General features: G+C 37.1%; 1 pseudogene across 1 annotated transcript; it reads left to right on the top strand.

The window, feature by feature from the left end:
• Positions 1-3,656: 3,656 nt before the first annotated feature.
• On the top strand, positions 3,657-25,033 carry LOC309802289 (gamma-tubulin complex component 4-like; annotated as a pseudogene). The gene is made up of 2 exons: positions 3,657-3,836; positions 23,200-25,033. The product of its transcript is annotated as a gamma-tubulin complex component 4-like (transcript).
• Positions 25,034-27,154: the final 2,121 nt, after the last annotated feature.

Here is a 27,154-nt window from a genome sequence, read left to right as displayed (position 1 = left end):
CCAGCGTGCCTGGGCAGGGAAGGTGGTCTCGATCAAGAGGTCCCTAACAAACATACTCATCCATGCCATACTGTTTTCTCCATTTTATTTTATTTTTATTTTATTTATTTGTTTAGAGTGAAAGCAGATTTATTCAGGGAGATAGGCACTCCACAGACAGAGTGTGGGCCATCTCGGAAGGCGAGAGTCCCCAGGGTACAATTCATAGGCTAACAAGTGGGAGGATTATTCCAACTATTTTGGGAAAGGGTAGGGGATTTCCAGGAACTGTCATGGCGGCTGTGGGCATGTCATTTAGATACTAATGTATTATAATACAATAAGCGTATAATGAGGCTCAAGCTTTTGTGGAAGTTGAATCTTGTGCCATCTTCAGCTGTTTCCTGCATTTTATTTTATTTTATTTTAAAATTTATTTTTACTTATTTATTTTTGGCTGCGTTGGGTCTTCCTTGCAGTGCATGGGCTTCTCACTGTGGTGGCTTCTCATGTTGCAGAGCACGGGCTCTAGGCTCAAGGGCTTCAGTAGTTGTGGCTCGTGGGCTCTCGGGTGCAGGCTCAGTAGTTGTGGCACGCGGGCTCTAGGCGCAAGGGCTTCAGTAGTCGTGGCACAGGGGCTTAGCTGCTCCACGGCGTGCGGAATTTTCCCAGACCAGGGTTCGAACCCCTGTCCCCTGCATTGGCAGATGGATTCTTAACCACTGCACCACCAGGGAAGCCCTGTTTCGTGCATTTTAAATGCCAGGTTCCCCTCATACACAACTGAAAATCTGTAAGGGCAAAGCTCAAGCTGGTCCTGCTCAGCAATGTATCTGGTGAGTCACGCAATAACTGGCAGATAATAAATGCTTCATACATAGCTTTTGAATGAGTGTAGGTATGAATAAAATGGTGTTAGAAAGTTGAAACATTTGAAGGGAGTCAAAACTGTTTACTTGACAACACAATTAAACAGCTGGTGGTTTGAAAGTCAAAATAGTTTGTTGGTCTTGCTTATGTCTACATCTAAAATTTTAAATTCATGCTTTTGAAAAATCAAACTGATTTGCTAAATAACTCAATGGAAAATCTTAGAAATGTACAAAATACTTGCTCGTATGATTTTATAAACTGTTTTATGCCAAATTCTTAATACTTTTTGCTTTCTCAATACAATAAGATGTGTGTCTTATTTAAAAGCTTTTTGTTTCTCCATTAAAATATCTTATATTTCCATTTTACCTATATTCTGCCTTTCAAAACCATTACATTAACCTTTACTTTTTAATAAATTTTAATACTAAGGTTGAGAAACATAATTTGAACCTTGGAAGCACATAGTATTCTAGACGTTATGATTTTACTGCATAAAAGAAAGAATAACCTATCCCAAACAATTTTACTTTTAGTCTAGTTCTAAAGCAATTTTCCTGGATTGCAATGAGTAAGGGTTTGAAGACACGTGAGGCCAGTTTGAAGTAACTTAAACTTCATGGATTTAAGACTTTGAATTAACTTCAAATCTTCCCAGAGTAAAATATGCTTTTTTTTTTTTACTCTTTCAAAAATTGCTTTATATATTTTTTTTGCAGGTAAGTGTATCAAGGTACATTTAATTTTAAAAATAACTATAAAAATTTGAGAAATATTTCTGAACATGAATTAGCTCTTACAAAATGATTTTGCAAGTTAGTTTTAAGTAAAGAATATATATTTATATATATATAAATGTATAATTTTCCTTACACTCTATATGGATTTAAGAATTTATATTATATTATGTCATATTATATATCATGTATTGACAGTGCTCTTATCATCTTAAGAAGTCTACAAGAGACTGAAGAATAAAAGAATCTACTTGTACGAAACTGATAACTTTCAATGTGTCTGTTTTGTCTTTGTACCTGTTCTTGAGTGCATAAAACAGTAGTGATTCTAGCTTAAGTGAACAGTAGTAATTCAGGAATATTAGGCTCTCTTTAATACATGCAAATGTATGGACTGTTTGTTTACCATGGCTCAATTCAGCAATTTGGTCAAACGTGTTTCCAACTTTTATGCTTGATCCATTTGTGTCTACATCCTGCTATATCCCAAGTGCCCTCAGTTTTATTATTTGCTTTGATTTTGTTTTTTAAATAAAATTCTGACCACTACACTCCCTTTTAAATTATCCAGTGGCTCCCTAAAGCTTCCAGGATCATGTCCAAGTTTCTTACATGATATGTAAAGTTTTTAACCATATGGGCCCAATTTTTTATTCCAAACTTTTCTCTCACTAGTCCTTGTCATACATTCTGTGTTCCTTTCAACCCAATCCTGTTTATCTCCTAAGACAGTTCTACCTCTTTGCCTTTGCGCATGGTCTTTGTGGAATGCCCTCTTTTCCACAGGATGCACCCAGCTTAATCCTGCAGGGTCAGAAGTGATGGTTCTTCTCTCTGGACCTTTTCTGTTTGTCTCCAGCAGTCAGGCTCAGTGGTTAGGAGCTCTTCGTCTGTTCTCCACAGCACTGTTTCAGATCCTTTATAGCATTGTCACTGCATTATATGGTACTCATTGGATTGCATCACATGACAGTGTTATTCTTTTTCTGCTGCAAATTCCTTATGGGTAGAGAATTTGCTTTATTCATTTTATATCTAAAATATTCTATTTCTTCTCATATAACGAGCAATGAATCTTTAGTGAATTGAATGACGTGTGAGAGAGTAAGAAGAAAAAATTGGACTTGAAAATTACACAGTAATATATCTTATTTCTTACCATTTTCATAACTTCTGCCTATATTTTATTGATAACCGGGCCTTGAATATACATGACTAGATAATACGCGTCTGACATCTTGGGGAGGCTTGTAGCAAATTAATCTTCTAATTGTTTGTTTATATTGTTCTATTTGATCATCACAACTTAGTCTCCAACATGGAAAAGACAAGGAGTTTCATCTACATGACAAATGAATAAACAGGAGATAAATGGGATGTGTTAATAATGGGATTTGTTAATACTCTGTTAAAAACATGATCAATTTTTACTCTCTGTGATAGTAACAAAATGAAATAAGTTGTATTCCTAGGGTTTACTTATAAATTAAACACATCATTACCACTTTATTTCCTTATCTCATCTCTTTAAGAAAAATGTGTGACTTTAAAATGATCTATCAGTATAATTTTATATTGCAAGAACAATAAAATTATTCTTAAGGCAATTAGGGGTTTCATTGTAATGGCAACTGTAAAAGCGGTTTCTCATTCACTGCAGGGTGTGTGGCACAGACCTTTAATATAGCCAATGTCACTAAGACGTTGAAAATACAGTACTACAAAATCAGTGGAAATCAAACAAGCAAAAGTGTCCATCCTCTTTTCTTTGTCTAACATGTTTGGATATTAGTATTGAAAAAGCTCTGTAACAAGTTGCAAATTAGGTGTGAAATGAATCAGCTCTGCTCAGCATATAAGCAGAGAGTATAAAGCTACTTATGCAAATATAGTTCTGCTGTGTTAATTGCTATAGGACTCAGATCACGTATAGCAGAAGGATAACCAAATTTAGGTGACTTATACATTGATGTCACATTGAACTCCCTCCAAATGCCCCTACGAGATAAGAATTGTTATTACTGCCAATTTCAAAGATGAGGAAATTGAGCAGAAGACCTAAATAACATGGCTAAGCTAGTAAGAGGCAACATCGGGGTCACCCCTCAGCATGCTGTCCCTAGATCCTGTCCTCTTCACCACTATTCCACCCAGCTTCTGACCACCTCTACGAGTTCTCATGATGTGTGCACGGGTCAGTGGGTGCAGTGGGTGGCGACGCATCACTTCGCTGCACTGACACCTATGGTACACTAACAAAGTGGCTGTGGGAAATACCAGTGTCCTTAGATAGATGAACCCTGCTGGGACCCCCTTAGAGCAGATACCCCCTGTCTGCAGAGAGCAGACAGCCCTACCTCACACCAAGTCCTAGAGCCTCTAAGAAGACTCTTCGCTGTTGCTCTGGTGGGCCAGCTCTTAAACACACACAGTTTGTACACCCTACAAAGGGGATTTTTCTCATTCCATAGAATCTATATTACTCAGATCATCCCGAGTAACCCTCAAAATTGATGACAATCTGTCTACTCACACATCCCTGGAGAGACAGAAAGACACTCATTTTGCATATATCATTAAGACTTTTCTTTTCCTCTCTCTAGCCCTCTTTGTAGCCCACTGAGCCAAGAGCAACTGCCCTGAGCCTTTTCCTGCTTATAGTTTTCTTCCTAAGCAGTGCCTGTCCTCACGGTCTCATCTAGAGTCTTCCCTCTTTCTGTCACCCAGTATCACTTGTTCTGCTAAATACCAAGAAAAAGAAAGACAAAAGTCTTGAAACCTGCCCTGTGCTAAGCAATTTCACATACTTTAAGGAATCCAAATATCGGGGAGCTTCTTGATTAACTCACATAGTACTCTAGGGGGCAAAACCAAATCGGAATTCAGGCCAAGCTAACCCCAAAGCCCATTTGCTTTCCACAGCCCCACTAGAAATCATCCTTTAAAGGAGGGGAACTTATGTAAAAATATGAAATATTTATAGGTCACATTTATTTTTCCTATTAAAAATGGAAATCATTCCATTATATTTAATAAGGAAAACTATATATTCCTTCAGCTTAGATTTATTCCTTTTATGGAATAAAATTATGTGTATTAGATAACTGGCACTGTTTTTTAGCCTCTAGCATGTAAATAGCTGAGATTATTTAATATATTACAACTCAAAGTCTGTTTTCTTATCTTTTATTTCTCATCTTTGTATAGCAAGTTTGTAAAGTGTCCTTTTCATTTTTGGAAAAAAAGACAAAAAGACCCTCAAGATAATTCCTCCTATGTTATAGAAGATGAATTTGAAGGAAAACATTGGAAATTACTTATTGAAGTTGAAGTTGCAGAGCAGTGACTGAAGGTAGGTGGTGACATCCATTATCACATTCACCAAACAGTTGCAGAGTGTGCCGTCCCACTGGATGTGGATATAAGGAGATGGTAAAGATGCAGTGCTTGTCTTTCCCCTATGAAAGTCCTTTCCTTTCTCTTGGCTATAGAACCACCTCTATTTTGGAGTTAAACAAGGGAAAAGAGAAGCCTAGAGAAGCCCCACACTGAAATTTTCTCGCAAAGGTCTCTAGGTGTTCCAAACAGCAATCTGCTGTGTTGAGTTGGCTCCTGGGGCCTTGAGGTGCCAACCTAATGCAGGTGTATTGAACAGAGAAGCCTTACTCCCCAACTCTTAGAATGAACATCTTCCAAACCCATGAGCATGAGTCTTAAGTTGCTCAAATAAATGCATGGGCCTACAGACATATATGATGCTTTCCAATACTATGCTAATTAGATAGTGAATTCAAGTTAATATGCTAATGACCAACAAGAACTTAAGGTTTCATGGTGTTCAAATAATGTTCACATTTATACAAGGGCTTCTGCCTAAGTTCAAAAGAACAAATAATGTAGAGGTTGTACAGGAGGCCAGGCTTAAAGTAACTTTGTCATTTTCAGCTTTACATACATTGAATGCAAGAGTTGATTATAGGAGGTGATGATATCCATGTGTGAACAATATTCAATATTATGGCCACACAAACACGCTCAGGCATACACACTTCTTATAGTAATTAACTCAAAGCTCCCAATATGTTCAATCTCCTATAAAATAGGAGATTGATTGATTAAAATACTCATGTGTATGAATCAGAGGTAAGTATATAAGTGGTAGTAATCTAAGTGATGTTAGAAGTAATAATTGCTATTATTATTATGTTATTAGAAATGCTTCCTCTTTAAAGACTATATAAAAGGATGCTATAATTTTGTATGTGTGGTTTTTCTTTTAAGTCAAGGATCTTCTTCAGCATTGTGATATATAGACCTCAATGGTTAAATTATGGTGTTTCACATGGTTGGATATATATCACAGGGAGAGTGGGGAAGATCCATGAAGTTGTAATGCTAACCAATAATATTTGTGTTACATTATCACTTTAATATGGTTTTATTCACAGTTCTTTTACAATATGTTCAAAAATATTTCAAGCAGGCTGAAAAGTGTAAGTAGGCAACAATATAAAAATTATTCAGATTTGTCCAATTTCAGTGTTATTTTTTGTGATTTCAAACTTTACATGTAATATCTTAGAATGTGGAATACACAGATATTATACTGGAAATATCATAAAATATGGTCCCTATCCTGAGGTTCTTAGTGCTTTAGTTTGAGAGAAATATGTATAAAAGAGAAGGGTATGGAATTCAGTGTGATAGGAATACAGTATAATATTAGAAGCATGTGCTAAGTGTAGAGCTGAAGCAAGTGGGATACAATCTACTCTCCTCCATCAACAATGAAGAGTAACCATTATTCCTCCCCAGCTCAATCTGTGTTCAACTGCCAGCAGTTTCTACCCTCTGGGAAAAAAGATTGCGCTGGACACTTTCTACAATCCATACTCTCCAGCATCATCAGATATCCTTCACTGCCCCCTCACACTAACGAGAAATTTGTATGCTGCTGAAGCCCCTTCTTCCACATTTGTCTGTGTTTTCAGATTGACCTGTTGTACTTTCCATTAAGTACCTACTGGCAATTTTATTGTTCTACTGTCAGGGCCATTTGAGGCACCGATGCCTTTATTCTGCTTTTACCTCATAGATGATGATACTGAATGGTGTCGTAGCTGTTGGTAGTTTGTACTTTTAGGTTCAGGAGAAATTCTTGTCACCTGGGTTTTTTGTAGATGTTATTTACAGGTGTTTCTTTCTGTCATTACTCTTACTCTGTCACTGTTTGTTTATCAGCATCCCATAATCCTTCATTTAATTTTTTTTTATTCATTTAATTCTAAGGGTTAGATTTACACATTTGGTCAGAGCCGTTTACCAGTCTAGGAGCAGAAGTTTTTAAGTATCATTACTCTTTTCTCTGTAGGCAACAATTAGAAATTGACATCATTCCCACAAGGAAAAAATATAACTTCTTAAAAAGAATATTTTATACAATTTTGTAGTGCAACTACAACTAAATAGGCCATTTAATCATTTTAATCCAACAAAAAACATTTTAAGAAAAATAACAAAAGGAAAAAATGGAGGTAGATTACGCTTTGTAGTGATAAGGCATTTCTTCTGGGAACCTAAACACTTTAAAATAAATTCAGTTAAATATCAAAAAATTATGCATTATAGCCTGAAAATAAAAATCTACAGTACTACAAAATTCATGATCCTTTACACGCCCAACATAAAACCTTGGCATTGGCTGCCATGGTTGCAACCTAAGTCATACTTTCAAACGAGCCATATGAGTTATAAATAGTCTCTCATAAAAACACAGCATTTTTTTTAGTGACCGGAAAATGAAAACCTAGCTCTCTTCAATTCACCTCTATCCTTTTTCTCTTAATTTTATTAATGGCCCAAAGTGGGGATTAATGGAAAATATAGTATGGCTCCATGATGGCAATGGACATTTGTTTTCTATGAAGTGAATTCATTTTCCAACAATAACAAAGCATTTTCCAATAGCGGAGTAGGAAAACAGAGGGGTTCTTTATATTCAAGCAGGATTTTTAGGTCTGTGCTCCTTTTAGATATCACTGAAATTAATATTGCCTGACAGCTTTAAGACTTGAGGGCTGATTAAGCTAGACAAGTGGTGGGAATAACAATGAGTTGTTCTTTATGGATAATTGGAACTGTGGTAACTTTTTCACTTGACATTCAGCATAGCCTGTTGGATGGAGAGTAACTGGGAATGGAATATTTGATCTCTTTGAGGAAAGTATAGTATTTTATTCATTTTTAAATGCTCAATACCTAACAAAAAGCCTGGCACAGAATAAAAGCTCAAAATATTTGTTGCATTCGGACTGAATAAGTAGATGAATGAGTGCATGAACTAATAAATAGAATTCACTTTTCACAAAGGAGACATTATCCTCTTCATCTATCCAGATATTGAACATAGTCCTTGGCAACTTGCTATCTGATATCCAATATACGATCACTTAAAGTAGGGTAGTCTACTTTGAGAATGCTGAATTTTGTGGTTAGAATGAACATAACCCCTGTAAGGCACCGTGCCACGAATAAAACAGAAAACAATAATGTGGAAAAATATTTTCCCCCGAATGTTTCCTGTGCCCACATTCTATTTTAAAACATGATTGATGACCAATTTTGCTGAAGAAAGCTTAAAATAGAGAATTTGACAATTCAGCTTCTCGTATTTCTTTCCAACAGATGGCTGCTTTTCTGTTTGGAGTACCATCATTTCTTCTTTGTCAGATGAAATGCAATGTAATAAGAGATTAGATTTCTCTTCTTTTCTCTTGATTTTTAGTACTGCAAAATTACTAAAGAAAAATTCAACACATAGGGAAAATTTGTTCAAAAAGAATAATAACACTATGTTGCAGTTTAATTAGGGCCATACTCCTTTGAGAATGGCAAGCAAATATTCTGCATTTATAAGCAGCTTTGTACAAATCCAAATGACCTGGAGGCGAAGACTACATGAATTAATTACATTCACTAAATATCCCAAATCTCAGTTTTGTCCAAAGGTTCAAATACCTCACAAAAGCTGTCAAAAAGTCACAAGACGCTGTAAATCTAAAATCTTATTTTTTGTTCACATCGTGAGCTAGAAATACTAACTGGCACCAAAAAAATACAAAAAATGAACAAGAAAAGGAGACAAATAAGTAGATTATTTTATCCGAGTAGCAAATAAGCTAGCTACACACAGGTGTGAAGTTTATTTTCCAATGGGTAAAAATTTTAACATTAAATTCTAATGGAAAGATAAATAGTTTGTTCATGCTTTAAACTATATCAAAAAAGAAGACCAACACCCATAGCAACAGCAATAACCAAAGAGGTTAACATTTAACTTACATAATTCCACACAGTTTTAGATTTTCAAAAAATTATATTTTTTGTTAATGTTCCCCTAAATGCCTATTTTATGTATTCAGCCATGTCAGAAATTTACTTATTTATTTTTCATTTTTTTTCAATACCACAATAAGTTTAGTGAACATCCATCATCTCATATAGATACAAAACTAAAGAAGTTTAAAAAGTTGTTTTTCCTTGTGATGAGAACTCAGGATTTACTCTCTTAACAAATTTCATACATAACATATAGCAGTGTTAATTATGTTTATCATGTTGTACATTACATGCCTAGTACCTATTTATCTTATAACTGGAAGTTTGTACTTCTTGACTGCCTTCAACCAATTCCCCCTCCCCCAGCTCCTGTCTCTGGTAACCACAAATTTGATCTCTTTTCCTATGAGTTTGTTGGTTTGTTTCTGAAATATAATTACAACACTGTTCATTTCTGTTACATTTGATATTTCTATACAATTCAAAATGATCACCGTGATAAGTCTAGTTACCATCTGTTACCATACAAAGATACTACATAATTATTGACTATATTCTTCACACTGTACATTTCATACTTGTAACATTTATTTTGCAGCTGGAAGTTTATACCTCTTAACCTCCCTCATCTGTTTCTCTCCCCCCAGCTCCCTCCCCTCTGTTAACCATTATTGTCATAGATACAGAGAATCTGTAATTGTTTCTCTACTGTTACATTTTGTTCATTTGTTTTGTTTTTCTAGATTCCACATGTAAGTGAAATCATATAGTATTTGTCTTTCTCTGTCTGACTCATTTCACTTACAATAATACACTCTAGGTCAATCCATGATGTCATAAATGACAAGATTTTATTCCTTTTTATGTCATATTATGTCATATATATATCACATTTTCTTTATCCATTCCGTATCTTGACTATTGTAAATAATGATGCAATGAACATGGGAGTGTATATATCTTTTCTAATTAGGATTTTAATTTTCTTCAGATAAATACCCAGGAGTGGAATTACTATATCATATGGTAGTTCTATTTTGAATTTTTTGGGGAACTTCCATATTGTTTTCCATAGTAGCTATACCAGTTTACATTCCCACCAACAGTGCCCAAGGGTTCCTTTTTCTTCATATCTTCACCAACACTTATTATTTGTTGTCTTTTTGTTAATAGTCATTCTGACATATGTGAAGTGGTATCTCATTGTGTTTTTTGTTTTTGTTTTTTTTTTTGCAGCACACGGGCCTCTCACTGCTGTGGCCTCTCCCGTTGCGGAGCACAGGCTCCGGACGCACAGGCTCAGCGGCCATGGCTCACGGGCCCAGCCACTCCGCGGCATGTGGGATCTTCCCGGACCGGGGCACGAACCCATGTCCCCTGCATCGGCAGGCGGACTCTCAACCACTGTGCCACCAGGGAAGCCCTCTCATTATGGTTTTGATTTGCGTTTCCCTGATGCCGTGATATTGAGCATCTTTCATGTGCCTGTTGACCATATGTATGTCTTCTTTTAAAAAAATGTCTGTGAGGGGCTTCCCTGGTGGTGCAGTGGTTGGGAGTCCGCCTGCCGATGCAGGGGACGCAGGTTCGTGCCCTGGCCCAGGAGGATCCCGCGTGCTGCGGAGCAGCTGGGCCCGTGGGCCATGGCTGCTGAGCCTGCGCGTCCGGAGCCTGTGCTCCGCGACAGGAGAGGCCACAGCAGTGAGAGGCCCACATACCACACACACACAAAAAATGTCTGTGTGTGTGTGTGTGTGTATACACACACACACACACATATATCTGAAAACAACAAAAAAAAATTCAAAAAGATACATGCACCCCAATATTCATAGCAGCATTATTTACAATAGCCAAGATATGAAAGCAACTGAAGTGTCAATAAACAGATGAATGGATATAGAAGAAGTGGTATATATATATGGAATATTAGCCATAAAAAAGTGAAATTTTGCCATTTGCACCAACATGGATGGACCTGGATGGTATTATGCTTGGCAAAATAAATCAGACAGGGGGAGACAAATACTGTATGTTATCATTTATATATGGAACATAAACAATAAAACAAATGAATATAACAAAACAGAAAAAGACACAGATATAGAGAACAAACTAGTGGTTACCAGTGAGAAGAGGTAAAGGGGGGGCAAGATAGGAGTAGGAGAGCAATAGGTATGAACTACTATGTGTAAAATGAATAAGCCACAAAAATATATTGTACAGCACACAGAATATAGACAATATTTTATAATAACTTTAAATGGAGTATGATCTATAAAAATATTGAATTACTATGCTGTATACCTGAAACTAATATATTGTAAATCAACTATACTTCAGTAAAAAAAAAAATTGAATCTACTTTAAATGTGAAAAAAAATTGGGAATAAAGAAATAAAACTGTTACTGTTTGTAGTTGACATGATATTAAGAAAATCCTATAGACACCACAGAAAAAACTACTAGAACTCAATGAATTTGTTAAAGTTGCAGGACACAAAATTAATATACAGAAATCTGTTGCATTTCTATATACTAACAATGGAACGTCAACTTGCAACAGCAATTAATTGGAACAAGTTCGTACTTTAACATCTCCTTGAGGTGATTATGATTCCCATAACTCTAAAGGGCCTCTGTCGAATAATTAGAATAAAATATTTTGCCTGACACCAAAACCTGGATCACTTCTCTTACAGTCAATTATACATGCTAAATAGACTATTTTTCCTTTAGAATTGGTCTGGGAGTACATCAGACCACTATTTTCAAAGTGGGTAATAGTAAAAGTGTCACTTTCTCACCTTTTTTGATCTCTCATGTTTGTAATCTGAAGCTGGTATCATGCCTTGTACATGAGACATATTCATTAAATTTCTGTTGAATTGAACTGCTTACAAAATATAATCCCAAGATGTTTTTATGCAATGGATTATTTCACCATAAGCACTTTTTTCTCTTTCTCCATAGGGTAAGGTAAGACAGAAGTAATTCATATCCAGATGATAAATATGTATAAATTGTATGTTTTGTGTTTAGTATGAAGGAGAAATCTTCTTCATCATTATCAAATGTTACAAACAACGTAACAAAGTTTTATGAAAGGTTTTAAGAGAAAATTTTCAGTTAAGTAGAAAATTTCATATCAAAATATTGTGATATATTTTTAAGTTCCCTTTTCTGTTAAAAGAGAAAAGTCAACAGGTCAAGAGAGAGTGAAAATTCATTTTTTAAATTCTCTATGCTCCAAACACATCAGATTGATACACAGAATATTTTTAAAGTAAATGACATAGAACAAGTAAAAATAAGATTAATATCACCTTGGATCAAGTGTTACACAGAGAGAAGGGGGCATTAACTATCAGCTAATTAAAAACAAGTAGAGAATGTTAAAAACTAGACTCCTTGCAAAGACATATGCATCCCCATGTTCATTACAGCATTATTTACCATAGCCAAGATATGGAAATAATCTAAGTGTTCATCACTAGTTGAATGGATAAAGAAAATGTGCTGTATATATATATATATATATATATATATATATATATATATATGTATGTATACACACACACATATATATACACAATGGAATATTATTTGGCCATAAAAAGGATGAAATCTATGTTGTCATTTGCAACAACATGGATGGATCTTGAGGTCATTATGCTAAGTAAAATAAGACAAATATCATTATGATCTCAATTATGTGTAGAATCTAAAAACAAAACAAAAAATAAAAACAACAAATAAAAAAACAAGGTCATAGATACAGAGAACAGATTAGTTGGCACCAGAGGCAGGGGTTTGGAAGTGGGTGAAATGGATGGAGTCAAAAGGTACAAACTTCCAGTTATAATGTAAATGTCATGAGGATATAATGTACAGCATGGTGACTGTAGTTAATAATACTGTATTGCATATTTGAAAGTTGCTAAAAGAATAGATTTTTATTTACTTATTTATTTATTTATTCATTTTTGGCTGTGTTGGGTCTTCATTGCTGTGTGTAGGTTTTCTCTACTTATAGTGAGCGGGGGCTACTCTTCCTTACAGTGCGCAGGCTTCTCATTGCGGTGGCTTCTCTTGTTGCGGAGCATGGGCTCTAGGCACATGGGCTTCAGTAGTTGTGGCACATGGGCTTCAGTAGTTGTGGCACATGGGCTCAGTAGATGTGGCTTGCGGACTCTAGAGTGCAGGCTCAGTAGCTGTGGCGCACGGGCTTAGTTGCTTCGTGGCATGTGGGATCTTCCCAGACCAGGGTTTGAACCCACATCCCCTGCAGTGGCAGGCAGATTCTTAACCACTGTGCCCCAGGGAAGCCGCAAGAATAGATCTTAAAAGTTTTCATCACAAGAAAAAAATTCTGTAACTATGTGAGCCAATGGATATTAATTAGACTTACTGTGGTGATCATTTCACAATATATACAAATATCAAATTATTATGTTGTACACATGAAATTAATATAATGTGGTATGTCAATTACACCTCAATAAAAAAATTGACTCTTAAATGGGCTAATAAGGCCAAAAGTACCCTTTTGTGGTGGAGAACTAAGAAAAATCTAGTACATAAGATAAGGAGTTTCGGGCTTCCCTGGTGGTGCAGTGATTGAGAGTCCGCCTGCCGATGCAGGGGACACAGGTTCATGCCCCGGTCCGGGAAGATCCCACATGCCGTGGAGCGGCTGGGCCCATGAGCCATGGCCGCTGAGCCTGTGCGTCCGGAGCCTGTGCTCCGCAATGGGAAAGGCCACAACAGTGAGAGGCCCACGTACTGCAAAAATAATAATAATAATAATAAAATAAAATAAAATCTAGTGCATTTAAAAAAAAAAAAAAAGATAAGGAGTTTCAGTCAACCTTTCCAGACCTTGAAAAAAATACAAAAATGTATGTGATTTCTCCTCTGCACTGTAGGGTTTATAAAGCTGTGAGAGAAAGAAATGAGATCAGCACCCAAGACTTGGGCATTCACCTTCCATGCTCAATAATTGTGTTGTGACTTTCCCTAAGTATCTGCTGGACAGAAACCCCAAGGTCCTGTCCTGGCCCGGTTCTGAGCTCTAAGTGGCCAGGTGGAGTAACTAATATCCTTATCAGGAAAGGTGAATTCAGAGGGAATGTGAGGACTTCCACACAAAAGCCCTTTAACTAAAATTGTAAAGTGCCACGATAGATGCTAACACTAAAGAAAATCTTTTCTCATTACATGCAATTAATTGAGTCATCTGAAAATTACTTTAAAATAAATATTATACATACAGAAACATAAGGAGACACCAATGAAAAGATGGAGTGTGTTGACCAACCTGAATATCTAAATGTTAAAAGTTATTGAAAAAAGTGTACTTATAATCAATCTATTAATTAATTAATTTACACATGAATATTTAAAATCATATATTACACAAATATTAATTTGGAAATATTACATTTTCACTCATATTAACTAAAATAATTTAATACAAATTTGTCACATGTGTCTTCAAATATATAACAAAAGAGAGTTTTGTCTACTTGGAAATATAAATGATGAAGCATGTAGATAAAAGTCAACTATTCAATTATAAAATTTATTTAATTTAGTTACATGTAAGTATTCACATTGCATATTATATAAAATAATAATTGAAAATAGTACTCTTTCCACTCATATTTCACAAAACAAGTGTTCTCCAATGTCTCACGTGCATTTTTAACATCTCTTTTCTCATTGACTTAAAGCCAGTTATCACTATTAAACAGTTTTACCTAGCCCATCATCTTCAGTTATATCGTCATTATTTGAAATACAGTACATTTCTATTACTGTATATTATCTTATTCCTAAAACTTATACCCTGAGTCACAGGTACTTATTCCCAACACACTAGCAGTTTGTTGTTTTTAATGTCATATAGGTCTTTACTTGTGATTTATATAACATAAAAAATCAGCATATTCTTTTTTTGTGGATCTTAAAAGTTTACCAGCTCTTCTTCATTGGTAATAGTATCATTATGATTTCATCACATATATACATGTAATGTTTTTAGTCTAGTATTCTTCTCCCTTATAAAAGATGTTAGACTTTATTAAAAACCTGACAATATGGTAGACACCCAAACCAAAATGCACTGCTACCAAATGCTTAGGTGGTAAACAAACTACACTAAGAATATATTTAAGTATCTGGGGGGCAGTCACAATTAGGGGAAATCTTAAGAGCCAAACTAGCTGAAACCACAAAAGAAGATCTGGGATTCCTGAAATAGCTATATTCTCAGTGAAGCCTGAGTGAGGAAAAAAAACTCCTCTGTTTAAAGAGGAGTAACAGGAGCCAGGCTTTCTCTGATCTATCTACCTACTCTGATCAAATACTACCATTAATAGTACCATGAATATGACTGAAACGAATGACTATGAGCACCACTTCTACCCCAGTATGATTGTCTATGCTACCAGTCTAATACTACAGTAAGTACTACTACTAATATATTGTCATAATCATAATCATATGTATAAGCAGAAGTATGGAACACATAGGAAACAAGCCATTATAAGTGAGAGTCAACAGAGAATAAAACAACAAACTTAGTCACTCTGCTCATGACTTCTGATAATGAGATGATCAGGTAGAATTTAAGATAGTTATGTATGGGGCCTCCCTGGTGGCGCAGTGGTTGAGAGTCCGCCTGCCGATGCAGGGGATACGGGTTCGTGCCCCGGTCTGGGAGGATCCCATATGCCGCGGAGCGGCTGGGCCCGTGAGCCATGGCCGCTGGGCCTGCACATCCGGAGCCTGTGCTCCGCAACGGGAGAGGCCACAACAGTGAGAGGCCCGCATACCGCAAAAAAAAAAAAAAAAAAAAAGATAGTTATGTATGAAATATGTGTTTCCTAAAAATATTTTTTCTGAAAAAATAACAAAGGGGTGATAAAAAGAAATATAAAACAGACCAAGCAGATTTTTTTTGGCTGTATTGAGGTATAGCTGACAAATAAAATTGTACATTTTTAAAGCATACTTGAGATGATTTGATATATGTATACTTTGCACAATGATTACCACAAAAGATGAACACATCCACATCTCTTATTGATACCTTTGTGTGTGGAGGGGGGTGAGAAGGCATAAGATCTACTCTATTAGCAAATTTTAGGTACACAACAAAATTTTATTAATTATAGTCATCATGAGGTATATTAGATCTCCAAATCCTATTCATCTTATAACTGAAAGCTTGTACCTTTTAACCAGCATCTTCCAATTTCCTTTGGGTGTCAGTTCCTGGTAACTGCCATTTTACTCTCTGTTCCACAGAGTGAAACATTTTAAAAGTTAGATTCCACATATGAGATCATAGAATATTTGTCTTTGTCTGACTGACTTATTTAGCTTAGCATAGTGTCCTCTAAGTTCATCATATGTACCTCTAGTTTTATCCAAATGACTATGTTTTCTTCCTTCTTGTAGCTAAATTATGTATGTATATCTCACATCTTCTTTATCTGTTCATCTGTCAGTGGACCCGTAGGTTGTTTCCATATCTGAACTACAGTGAATAATATTGTATTGCACATGGGCATACAGGTATCTCTCTTTTTTTTTTTTTTTCTTTAGCGGTACGCGGGCTTCTCACTGTTGTGGCCTCTCCCGTTGCGGAGCACAGGCTCCGGACGCGCAGGCTCAGCGGCCATGGCTCACGGGCCCAGCCGCTCCGCGGCATGTGGAATCTCCCCGGACCGGGGCACGAACCCGTGTCCCCTGCATTGGCAGGCGGACTCTCAACCACTGCACCACCAGGGAAGCCCCAGGTATCTCTTTGAGATACTGATATCATTTCCTTCAGATATAACCCAGAAGTGTGATTGCTGGATAATACAGTAGATAAGCTGTATTTTTTGTTTTGTTCTGGGTTTTGTTTTGTTTTGTTTTAGAACCTGCATTCTATTTTCCATAGTAGCTGTATCATTTCACATTCCCACCAATAGTGAGTAAGGGTTCACATCCTCACCAACAACTTGTTATCTCTTGCCGTTTTGATAATAAAGCTATCCTAAGGGGTGTGAGGTGATAGCTCATTGTGGTTTTGACTTACATTTCCCTGATGACTAGTGATGTTGAGTACATTTTCATGCACCTGATGGCTATTTCTATGTCTTCTTTGGAAAAACTTTTATTTAGGTTGTTTGCCCTTTTTTAATCAGTTTGTTTGTGTGTTTGGGAGTGGGTTTGGTTTCGGGGTTTTGTTTTTGTTTTTGTTTTTGTTTTGTTTTTTTGGTGTTGACGTTTATAAGTTTTAGGGAGTGTGATGCCTCTCCAACTTTTTCCTTTTCCTCAAGATTGCTATGTCTATTCAGGGTCTTTTGTGGTTCTATACAAATTTTTTTACTGTGAAAAATGCCACTGAAATTTTGATAGATATTTCACTTAATCTATAGATGGCTTTGGGTAGTATACACATTTTAACAATATTAATTCTTCCAGTCCATGAACATAGGTATCTTTCCATTTATTTGTGTTATCCTCAATTTCTTTCATCAATGTCATAGGTTTTAGTGTAAAGGTCCTCCTGGGTTGAACTTATTCCTAAATATCTTATTGTTTTTAGTGGTACTGAAAATGAGATTATTTTCTTAATTTCTCTTTCTGTTAGTTCATTGTTAGTGTTTAGAAACACAACCAATTTTTCATATTGATTTTATATCCTGCAACACTATCAATTTATTTATTGATTATAACAGTTTTGTGTGGGGGTGGAGACTTAAGGCTTTTTTATATGTAAGATTATGTCATCTGCACACAGACAGTTTTACTTGTTTCTTACCAACTTGAATATATTTTATTTATTTTTCTTACCTAATTGCTCTGGCTAGGACTTCTACCACCATGTTGAATAGAAGTAGCAAGGGTGGGCATCATTATCTTTTTCCTGATCTTAGAGGAGAATCTTTAAGTTTTTCACCATTGATTATGATGTTAGCTATGGACTTGTCATATATGCCCTTTATTATGTTGAGGTACAGTTCCTCTATACCTAAGTTGTTGAGAGTTATTATCATGAAAGGATGTTGAATTTTGTCAAATGATTTCTCTGTATGAACTGAGGTGATCATATGAGTTTTATCTTCCATTTTGTTAACGTGGTGTATCACCTTGATTGATTTGCATATATTGAAATATACTTCATTCGAGTGATAAATCCATGATCACGGTGTAGGCTCTTTTTAATGTGATGTTGAATACAGCTCACCAATATCTTGTTGAGTATGTTTCCATCTAAGTACAATACATCAGAGATTTTGAACTGCAATTTTTTTCTTCTTATAGTGCCTTTATCTGGCTTTGAATGAGGATAATGCTGGCCTCATAAAATGAATTTGGAAGTGATCTTCCTCTTTAGTTTTTAAGAAGAGTTTGAGAAGAATTGATATTAATTCTTTAAATGTGTGATATAATTCAACAGTGAAGCCATCAGGTTCTGGGTTTCTTTGTTAGGAGATTTTAATTACTGCTACAAACACCTTACGATTATTTGTTTCTTCATATTTTCTATTTATTCATGATTAAGGGTTTGTGGGTTTTATGTCTTTCAGAAATTATCTTTTTTCTTTTTTGATTACCCAATTTTTTGGCATATAGTTTTTCATAGTAGTCTCATGTAATTCTTTGCATTTGTATTAGTTGTAATGTTTTCTCTTTCATTTCTGATGTTTAAATTTTGAGTGTTCTCTCTTTTTTTTATTAGTCTAGCTAAAGGTTTGTCAATTTTGTTTTTCTTTATATAAACAACGGCTCTTATTTTTGTTGATCTTTTCTATTGTTTTTCTGATCTTTATTTTATTTCTGCTATGATCTTTGTTATTTTCATCCTTCCACTAATTTTGGGCTTGGTTGCTCTCTTTTTCTACTTCCTTGAGATACAAAGTTAGGTTATTTATTTGCAATCTTTCTTTTTTACTTCTGTGTATGTTTATTGCTATAAACTTTCCTCTTAGAACTGCATTTGCTGATCCCATAATTTTTGGTATGTTGTGTATTCATTTTTATTTATTTCAAATTTTTTAAATTTAATCTTTGACCATCAGTTGTTCAGGAGTACATTGTTTAACTTCCCTGTATTCATGAATTTTCCAGTTTTCCTCTTGTTATTAAGTTCAGGTTTTATACCATTATGGTTAGAAAAAATACTTAGTTGGACTACAACTCTTAATTTTGTTAAGACTTATTCTTTGACATAATATATGATCTATTCCTGGAAAATATTCCATGTAGCCTTGTAAAAGACTTTTATTTTGCAGCTGTGGTTTAGAATGTTCTGTATATGTCTTTAGGTCCCTTCAGTCTAAAGTATAACTCAAGTCAAAAGATTTCCGTATTGATTTTTTTTTGTCTGGATGATCTATCCACTGTTGAATGTGGGTTTTAAAATCCACTTCTATGATTGAATTATTGTCTAATACTTTCTTTAGAACTTGCTTAGTTAGTTAGTTAGTATTTGCTTAGTATATTTAGGTGACCTGTTGTTGGGTACATACATATTTACATTGTTTTAGAGTTAGGTGATTAATACACCACCATATTACAGTAATATAGTATTATAAATTTGCTTATATACTTACTTTTACCAGTGTGTTGTATATTTTTGAATGTTTTCATGTTACTAATTAGCATCTGTTCATTTATTCTTGAGGAATTTCTTCCAGTGGTTCGTGTAAGTCCTAATGGTGATAAATTTTCTCACATTTTCTTTGTCTGGGAAAGTCTTTTATCTGTTGGACAACTTTGCTGGGTAAAGTATTTGGTTTGCAGTTTTTTCTTTCAGCACTTTGAATATAACATCCAAATTTCTCTTGGCCTACAAAGTTTCTGCTAAGGAATCTGCTTATAGCTTTATATCTGGGAGATGTTCATTTTGTAATGAGTCATATTGGGGACATATAGACTTCATGAATTTGGATGTTTAAATCTTTCCAAATAAATAGATCTTTATTGGAGTATAATTGCTTCACAATACTGTGTTAGTTTCTGTTGTACAACAAAGTGAATAAGCCATATGCATACATATATACCCATATCCCCTCCCTCTTGAGCTTCCCTACCACCCTCCCTATCCCACATCTCTAGGTCGTCGTAAAGCACCGAGCTGATCTCCCTGTGATATACTACTGCTTCCCACTAGCTATTTTACATTCAGTAGTGTATATACGTTGATGCTACTCTCACTTCACCCCAGCTTCCCCCTTCCACCCCCCGCATCCTCAAGTCCATTCTCTATGTCTATGTCTTTATTCCTGCTCTGCCACTAGCTTCATCAGTACCATTTTTTTTTGGATTCCATATATATGTGTTAGCATATGGTATTTGTTTTTCTCTTTCTGACTTACTTTACTCTGTATGACAGACTCTAGGTCCATCCACCTCACTAAAAAGAACTCAGTTTTGTTTCTTTTTATGGCTGAGTAATATTCCATTGTATATAAGTGCCATGTCACGGATTGAGAAAATACAAGAAATGTTTAACAAAAATCCAAAAGAACTAAAAAACAAACAAACAGATATGGACAACACAAGAACTGAAATGAAAACTACACTAGAAGGAATTAATAACAGAATAACTGAGGCAGAAGAACAAATAAGTGAGCTGGAAGACAAAATGGTGGAACTATCTGCTGAGGAGCAGAATAAATAAAAAAGAATGAAAAGCATTGAAGACAATCTCAGAGACAACACTAAACACACCAACATTCAAATTATAGGGGTCCCAGAAGAAGAAGAGAAAAAGAAAGGGTCTGAGAAAATTTTGAAGAGATTATAGTGAAAAACTTCCCTAACATGGGAAAGGAAATAGTCACCCAAGTCCAGGAAGCACAGAGAGTCCCGTACAGTATAAACCCTAGGAGAAACACACCAGAACACATATTAATCAAACTAACAAAAATTAAATTCAAAGAAAAAGATATTAAAAGGAGCAAGGGAAAAACAAAAAATAACATACAAAGGAATCCCCATAAGGTTATCAGCTGATTTTTCAGCAGAAAGTCTGCAGGCCAGAAGGTAGTGGCAGGATATACCTAAAGTGATGAAAGAGAAAAACCTACAACTAAGATTACTCTATCCAGCAAGGATCTCATTCAAATCAATCAATGTGATACACCATATCAACAAATTAAGGAATAAAAACCATATGATCACCTCAGTAGATGCAGAAAAAGCTTTTGACAAAATTCAACATCCATTTATGATAAAAAGTCTCCAGAAAATGGGCATAGAGGGAACCTACCTCAACATAATAAAGGCCATATATGACAAACCCACAGCAAACATCATTCTCAATGGTGAAAAGCCGAAAGCATTTCCTCTAAGATCAAGAACAAGACAAGGATGTTCACTCTTTCCACTCTTATTCAACATAGTTTTGGAAGTCCTAGCCATTGCAATCAGAGAAGTAAAAGAAAGAAAAGGAATACAAATTGGAAAAGAAGAAGTAAAACTGTCACTGTTTGCAAATGACATGATAATATACATAGAAAATCCTAAAGATGCCACCAGAAAACTACTAGAACTAATCAATGCATTTGGTAGGGTTTCAGGATACAAAATTAATGCACAGAAATCTCAGCCATTATTTCTTTAAATAAGCTCTCTGCCCCATTTTCTCTCTTTCCTTTTTCTGGATTCCAATAACACGTAGATCATTTCCTTTAAGCGATCCTATAATTAATGTGTTTTTTTCACTCTTTTCATTCATTTTTCTTTATTTTCCTCTGACTGGATAATTTCAAATGACCTCCCTTTGAATTAAAATTTTCTTTCTTCTGCTTGATCAAGGCTGATGTTGATGCTCTTTATTGCAATTTTTATTTCATTTATTATATTCTCTAGCTCCAGAGTTTTTGTTTGATTCTTTTATGTGATTTCTATCACTCTATTAAACTCTCATTTTATTTGTGTATCTTTCTCCTGATTTTATTTACTTATCTTTCTTTGTTTCCTGTAGTTCACTGAGTTTCCTTAATTCAACTCTTTGGAATTATTTATCACAGATCTTGACTTCTTGGGGGTTGGTTCCTGGAAAATTTTTATGTCCCTTGGGTGGTGTCATGTTCCTTAAAGGCTTGTATAGCTGTCTTCACATTTGAAGAAGGAGCCACCTAATCCAGTCTTTACTGACAGCTTTGGTGAGAGAAATACATTCTATCAGTCCTGCAAGGAGTTCTGAAGCTTTCTCAGACCTTTACTATGATACACTTGTTCCACACTTCTTGTTCCCTGTTGGGGGAGAATTATTAATTTTGAATGCCTTCTTTCAATCCTGAAAATCCAGCCCAGGTACAGACAACCTCCCATTTGCTTTCTCTGTGGCAGTGATTAATGCTCAAGTTTGTGTGCTTTCTCCCAGTCCCACAGACTTTGGTTTGTTTTTTGCACATGCTTACTAGCCACCTGCAACCACTTGCACTTGCCTCCCTTGGGCCCCATACAGGGAGCTGGCCAAGGTGTGGGGATCTGTGTGGGTGAGGTGTGTGGAGTGCTAATGGTGCTCCTGGGCGAGTTGAAGATATCCACAGACAAGGCATTCCGGGGCCTCATAGGAGGGCTTTCTTATGGGGTCCATGAAAAGACTAGTAGGCTCTTCATATTTATCATGTTCTTTAAGAGCCCTGACTGCAGACTTCTCAGCCCCTCTGTACCCTCCAGTGTTACAATACAACTCAGTATTCTAAATGAATTGAGAAAGAGTTGTAGTTCATTGTCAGCATCCAACACAGATGAGGGAGACAGGCATTCACTCACACAACCTAATTTTCCTCTGTGGAAGCAATTTCATGCCAAGAAGTCCTTGGCACTGAGCTGTGCTGCCTTGACGGATGGCTGACACAGGTAATTTGAAACTATTCCTCTTACCCTCTTCAATGTATCCAGTTTCTGGGGGTTTTTTGCTCCAACTCTGTTCTGGAATCTTGTCACAAAAATCCTGGACTTCCAAAATGTCACTCTCATTCAAGGGTGATTGTCAATATTGGTGTTCTTTGTGGGGGAAGACAGTAGAAAATCCCTATTTTTACATTTTTCTGATGACATTCCAGACCAAGAAGTTTAAAGAAGAACAAAAAAGAAAATATAAGAATGATGGGGGAGGAGCTTCCATGTTGGTGAGCCAGAGTGCCTCTGTGTGCCCCTATGCCAGGCAGAAACTCCTTTGTTCGGGACCTCGCCCTGTGTATCGTTTTCATCTGGGTGTTGATTCGTATCCTTTAGTATCCTTCGTAAATAGATTCATGGTTGTCAAATCCTGGAAACAGTGTACAAACACAGCTGTGAAGGTTTGCCTCCTGTTCGCAGTGCACTAGAAAAAATCCTGGCCGTGTGTCACGGGGTCATGTATAAGCAGCTCTCAGCCTGGATGCTACATGGACTCCTCTTGGACCAGCACGAAGAGTTCTTTATCAAACAGGGTCCATCTTCTGGTAATGTTAGTGCCCAGCCAGAAGAGGATGAGGAGGATCTGGGCATTAGGGGACTGACAGGAAAACAACTGAGAGAACTCCAGGACTTGCGCCTGATAGAAGAAGAGAACATGCTGGCACCATCTCTAAAGCAGTTTTCTCTGCGAGTGGAGATTCTGCCGTCCTACATTCCAGTGAGGGTTGCTGAAAAAATCCTGTTTGTTGGAGAATCTGTCCAGATGTTCGAGAATCAAAATGTAAACCTGACTAGGAAAGGATCCATTTTGAAAAACCAGGAGGACACTTTTGCTGCAGAGCTGCATCGTCTCAAGCAGCAACCCCTCTTCAGCCTGGTGGACTTTGAGCAGGTGGTGGATCATATACGTAGTACTGTGGCTGAGCATCTCTGGAAGCTGATGGTGGAAGAGTCAGGTTTACTGGGTCAGCTGAAGATCATTAAAGACTTTTACCTCCTGGGACGTGGAGAACTGTTTCAGGTCTTCATTGATACAGCTCAACACATGTTAAAAACACCACCCACTGCAGTAACTGAACATGATGTGAATGTGGCCTTCCCACAGTCAGCACACAAGGGGCTGCTAGATGACGACAGCCTCCTCCCTCTGTTGCACTTAACAATCGAGTATCATGGAAAGGAGCATAAAGATGCTACTCAGGCAAGAGAAGGGCCTTCTCGGGAAACTTCTCCCCGGGAAGCCCCCGCATCCGCCTGGGCAGCCCCAGGTCTCTCCTATAAAGTGCAGCGGCCACTACACATTCTCTTCACACCTGCTGTCCTGGAAAAGTAGTGTTGTTTTCAAGTACTTGCTGAGTGTGCGCCGGGTCCAAGCTGAGCCGCAGCACCGCTGGGCCCTACAGAGGCAGCGCAGGCACCTCAAGTCCAACCAGACCGACGCAGTCAAGTGGTGCCTAGAATCACATGGCCTTCCTGGTGGATAATCTTCAGTACTACCTCCAGGTTGATGTGCTGGAGTCTCAGTTCTCACAGCTGCTTCATCAAATCAGTTCTACCCAAGACTTTGAAAGCATCCAATTGGCTCACGACCACTTCCTGAGCAATTTGCTGGCCCAGTCCTTTATCTTGTTGAAACCTGTGTTTCACTGCCTGAATGAAATCTTAGATCTCTGCCACAGCTTTTGCTCGCTGGTCAGTCAGAACCTGGGCCCACTGGATGAACGTGGGGCCGCCCAGCTGAGCATCCTGGTGAAGGGTTTTAGCCGCCAGTCTTCACTCTTATTCAAGATTCTCTCCAGTGTTCGCAATCATCAGATCAACTCAGATTTGGCTCAACTACTGTTATGACTAGATTATAACAAATATTACACCCAGGCTGGTGGCACCCTGGGCAGTTTGGGGATGTGAGAATTTCTGGTCCACAAACTAAGTCAGTCAATCCCCTGCACTGTAACAGAAGATTCAAAACAAACATCCCATTCTCTGGCCAGACAATGTATGTCTGCAGCTACTGGAAAAGCTCTACCTTTTCTCCTAGAAGCAGTTATTGAACATCCATGGATACAAATCCTACCCCCCTTCCCATGTGGAAGGGGCACCTGCCCCACCTTAGGGGAGTTCTTAACCCATCCACCAAGGAGGACTTGTGGCGTCAGCCCTCCCTCTGCTGACCATGCAGGATCTGTTACATTGAGAACATTTGTCGGATATGTTCATTTACTGAGCACCTATGTGCCTAGGTACTGTTCAAACTGGGAGACAGAGCAGTAAGCTATACAGATCAGAACGTTAAATGGCTCATGTGAAAAAGGAATTACATTTATTAATAAGTCAAATTCTGGATGTTACCACTGAGCAAGAAAGGCACCAGGTAAGACAGGCTTCCCCACACCCCACAGACCTCCTTTCCTCTTTCAGAAATTAAAACTGAGCATCTCCTATCCTTAAGGATCTTCAAAACTGTGAACCTGAAGAATTTTACCAGTAACTTCCAATTATTTCAGATTGGTAAGAGGGTAATAATTCTGGCTATTGACAATGTATTCAAAGTATTTTTTAACAAAGAAAAAAGGTCCTTAAGAAAAAAAATTGTTAGATTTTGAATACTGAAAGATGCAGATCTAATTATCCCATCTTAGAAGGACCACAGGAGTAATCTGGCCCAACCATCACTGATAACCATCAATCTTCCTATCAGTGTGAACCAAAATATTCATTGAATAACCCCCTCCAAACTGAAAAAGAATGCAGCATTCTGGCCTCAGTGTGTAGCCACTCAATCTGGTCCTCATGTCTACATCTTCCACCACATACTATACACCCTTATTCCCTGTAATTGCCAGCTAAAGATGACCCCTTCCGCTGCTTCCTCTGGAGCAGAGGTTAGCAAACTATGGCCACCCACCTGTTTTTGTAAATAAAGTTTTATTGGGACACAAAAAAAAAAATAAAAAAAAGAATGATGGGGGAAAAAAGAATACAATGAAATAATCGATTTAAAGCACTGAGATTAAAAAAAGAAATGTCAAAAGAGCCCAACTGGAAATCCTAAAGATGAAGAATACAATAATAGTACTAAAGAATTCAACAGAGATATTCAATAACAGACTTGACTAAATAGAATAAAGAACCAGTGAACTTAAGGTAGATCAGTTGAAAATATCCAGTCAGAAGAGCAAAAAGAAAAATGAGTGAGGGCTTCCCTGGTGGCGCAGTGGTTGAGAGTCCGCCTGCCAATGCAGGGGATACGGGTTCATGCCCCGGTCCGGGAAGATCCCACATGCTGCAGAGCAGCCAGGCCCGTGAGCCATGGCCGCTGAGCCTGCACGTCCGGAGCCTGTGCTCTGCAACGGGAGAGGCCACAACAGTGAGAGGCCCGCGTACTGCAAAAAAAAAAAAAAAAAAAGAATGAAAAAGTATGAAGAAAGCTTACAGGACTTATGGGACTCCACCAAAAAAAAAGTGGGGGGAGAAATATAAACACTATGGGAATCCCAGAAGGAAAAGAGAAAGAGAAAGGGAAAGTATATCTAAAACAAAAATCGCTCAAAACTTCCCAAACCTGGAAAGAGAAATGGGAACACAGATTCATGCACCTCATAGAACCTTTAAAATGTTGAGCCCATAAATCACAACAATATTTTTTTGGATTCATCTCCTAGAGTAATGGAAGTAAAAACAAAAATAAAGAAATGGGACATAAAAGCTTTTGCACAGCAAAAGAAACCATAAACAAAATGAAAAGACAACCTATAGAATGGGAGAAAATGTTTGCAAAAAATGCTACCGACATAGGATTAATTTCCAAAATATACAAACAGCTCATACAGCTTAATATAAAAAAAATCAAAAAATGGGCAGAAAACCTAAATAGACATTTCTCCAAAGAAGACATACACATGGCCAATGAGCACATGAAAAGATGTTCAGTATCACTAATTATTAGAGAAACACAAATCAAAACTACAATGAGGTATCACCTCACAGAATGGCCATCATTTAAAAGTACAAAAAATAAATGCTGGAGAGGGTGTTGAGAAAAAGGAACCCTCCTTCACTGTTGGTGGGAATGTAAATTGGTGCAGCCACTATGGAGAAAGCATGGAGATTCCTTAAAAAGTAAAAATAGGGCTTCCCTGGTGGCACAGTGGTTGACAGTCCGCCTGCCGATGCAGGGGACATGGGTTTGTGCCCCAGTCTGGGAGGATCCCACGTGCCGCGGGGCGGCTGGGCCCGTGGGCCGTGGCCGCTGGGCCTGCATGTCCGGAGCCTGTGCTCTGCAGCGGGGGAGGCCACAGCAGTGAGAG

Source organism: Mesoplodon mirus, assembly GCF_964341445.2.
Source record: "Mesoplodon mirus genome assembly, chromosome: 4".
NCBI lineage: Eukaryota > Metazoa > Chordata > Mammalia > Artiodactyla > Ziphiidae > Mesoplodon > Mesoplodon mirus.
The sequence above is the reverse complement of the archived record's forward strand: the minus strand, read 5'-3'. Positions and strand labels throughout refer to the sequence as shown.